Genomic DNA, 2,851 nt, shown 5'->3' with positions numbered 1-2,851 from the left:
TTTTTTTTTTTTTTTTTTTTTTTTTGCGGTACGTGGGCCTCTCACTGTTGTGGCCTCTCCCGTTGCGGAGCACGGGCTCTGGACACGCAGGCTCAGTGGCCATGGCTCACAGGCCCAGCCGCTCCGCGGCATGTGGGATCTTCCCGGACCGGGGCACGAACCCGTGTCCGCTGCATCGGCAGGCGGACTCTCAACCACTGCGCCACCAGGGAAGCCCTGCCTCTCACACTTTTATCTCTTCTTCTCTATCCCAAACTGGACCTCAGATTTCTCAGGCTTGTGTTTTGGAGGAGACTGACCCCATACTCTTGGCTCTAGGCTTGAACCTAAAGTGATTGAAACTGATCAGCACATCCCTTGTCTCCCCACCCCACTACACTGATTGGTTGGCAGGATGAGGGTGGGGAGGAAGTGGGTCACTTTCAGCAACATGTGAACACCAAGTGGGACGCCTAAACTGCTGCCTGCAGCAAGTTGGAGAGCCTTCCTGAGAATGGCCCTAACGCTGAGGATGCAGAGCCAGAAATGGAGAGAGGAAACCCAGGTCCTCTCATAACCTATAAGCCGGGATCAAGCCTTGCCTGGAGGCAGATACTGCTGGACTCCTGAGTTACATGAGTCAAAGTTCCCTTTACGCTCTAGCCAGTTTAGGTCAGGTTTTCTGTTACTCTAAACTGTTCCAGCAGTTTAGACACCCTGACAGAAGGGATGCACAAGGGATCAGGAAACCCTGAGGAACCTTTGCAGTCTCCCTGGAGGGTTCTGGAAGGCTCCCTGGAAAATGTTGGGGCAGAATTCTGAGACGAGAAGGGGCTAGTTAGCAGAGGTGGAAAGGCTGTCATGGGAAGGGAGGGGATGGTTTATACAAAGTGTCCTTCCTGAGAATCTGCTAATGACATTCATTCATCACCGATGCCCTGAGGGCAGGCAGCCAGGTGGGATTTCAGCAACCCTGACCCCAGACCCAACACTGAGCACGAAAGGAGGCCCGCCCAGTTCCATAGACAAGGCGGCCAAGGTGTGGTCCCAGGGGGCAACTGACCTGCGCACGGCCACACAGCAAGTGCCGGACTTGGAGCCCAGCTGTGCTGTATGCTGGGGCGAGTCCTTCCTACCCACCACTCTGGGTTTTGACTGGAAGCAACAAGCCTTCCAAGGCTGAGCCTGGGATAAAAGCTGATTTTGTTGGTTTTGAGAGAAAACTTGTTTACCCCTTCTGGAATTCACATGCGGGCTCCTTTGCCCACCCTGCATATTGGTGGCCCCGACTATTGTGGCTTCTGCCTTTTCCTGGTTCAGGCCTCATAAAACCCGTTAGAGGGTGGCCTCATTGATTTTCAGTCGTGTTTAACCTCCCGGTTATGAGTCTCTCCAGGCCCCTATGAACCACTCTTAGCACAGAGCAGCCAGAGGCTGGGTGATTCAGACAGAATTATTAACAAGGCTATATTTACTTCTCCGGAGGGAACTGCCGGGAAACCTGGCCATGCAGCAGAACAGGGGGGAACCTAGGGTCACACAGGCAATAAGGGGCCAAGTCATCACGGGGCCTCCCCCACCCCACAGCCTGCACTGACTCCCACAGCCTTCCAGGCTCAGGGCCCATCCTCACCCATGGAGACAAGCTGGCCCTTAAGTCACCCCCGAGCCACCAGCCTGTTTGGAAGGAGCCAAAAGCTATGCCTGTCTCTCCCTCTGGTTTGTTGTTTTCAGTCTGGCCCCAGGCCCCGAGGGGCACTCTGTCACCTGCAGGGCCCCGCTGTCAGCTTGCTGTTGGCAGGTGTCCTTCCAGTGGAGTGGGGCAGAGAGCCACAAGACGCAGGAACTGGTGGGCTGGGCAGGATGGCGAGAGAGGCCGAGTTCCACGGACCGTCAGGTCCTATCTGCCCTTCCCGCCCCCAGCCTGGGAGCGACTCGGGACTTGGGTCAGGTGTGCTGCTGGATGGGCTCTCGGAGTGGGAGCGAGGGGGGGAGACGGGCGTCCCCTCTCCAGCCCCCAGCCCATACTTAACCTGTTGTGGGGCGAGAGGGGGCGTGTGGCCGTGCTAGCTCTAGAAGCATTTCACAGGAGGAGCAGAGGCCATTCTTTTATAAATGAAGGGGCAGAGAGATGGGGGCTGGGGAGTCCAGGAAAGACACTTCTAGAACAACTCCTCCAAACTCGCAGCCCTGTGCCCTCACCTACCAGAGGAGCTTTTCCTGCAACCTGATTTGCAGTATTCTGCCTCTTTATTCCCAGACTCCACACGAAGACCCCGTCTGAGTCCTGCAGTGGGTTGGGCTTTGTAGGGCGGGCAGGGATCCCACACTGGGCATGGAGCCCTGGGTCAGGCATCCTTGGCCAGCAGTCAGTGAGGGAGCGTGAATTTCCCTGGGATGGGGGAGTGGGTGTGTGGTCTGCACATCAGTATGTTAGTGATGGCCCAGCAGCCATTGAGAATGAGGGCTTTATTTTATTTTTTAATATTTAGTTATTTATTTGGCTGCGCCGGGTCTTAGTTGCAGCATGTGGGATCTTTAGTTGCGGCATGTGGGATCTAGTTCCCTGACCGGGGGTCGAACCCGGGCCCTCTGCATTGGGAGTTCGGAGTCTTAACCACTGGACCACCAGGGAAGTCCCGACAGTGAGGGCTTTCAAGATGCACAGTTGACGGCTATCCATTGTTTGCTGGACCCAGGGGGTGCTGTCAGGGTCCTTCTGCAAAACTTCAGAGGCCGAGCAGGTGCAGCCCTTCAGGCTTCCCAGAGCTGTTAGGAGGAAGGGGCTTTGCAGACTTATCCATGCAGCAGTAAGTAGCCCCAAATCATGTGGACACCCTGCCTTCTGCCAGCATTGGTGAGCTGTGAAACC

The 2,851-nt window shown here is 55.9% G+C and overlaps 1 non-coding gene across 1 annotated transcript; it reads right to left on the bottom strand.

Moving 5' to 3' along the window:
- Window positions 1-2,541: 2,541 nt before the first annotated feature.
- TRNAG-CCC (transfer RNA glycine (anticodon CCC)) lies at window positions 2,542-2,614 on the bottom strand. The gene has a single exon. It is a non-coding gene; the product is annotated as a tRNA-Gly (tRNA).
- Between the last annotated feature and the right edge of the window lie 237 nt (window positions 2,615-2,851).

This window comes from Lipotes vexillifer, unplaced genomic scaffold (assembly GCF_000442215.2).
Source record: "Lipotes vexillifer unplaced genomic scaffold, Lipotes_vexillifer_v1.1 scaffold1601, whole genome shotgun sequence".
NCBI lineage: Eukaryota > Metazoa > Chordata > Mammalia > Artiodactyla > Lipotidae > Lipotes > Lipotes vexillifer.
Note: the sequence above shows the minus strand (reverse complement) of the source record. Positions and strands in the feature narration are given on the sequence as shown.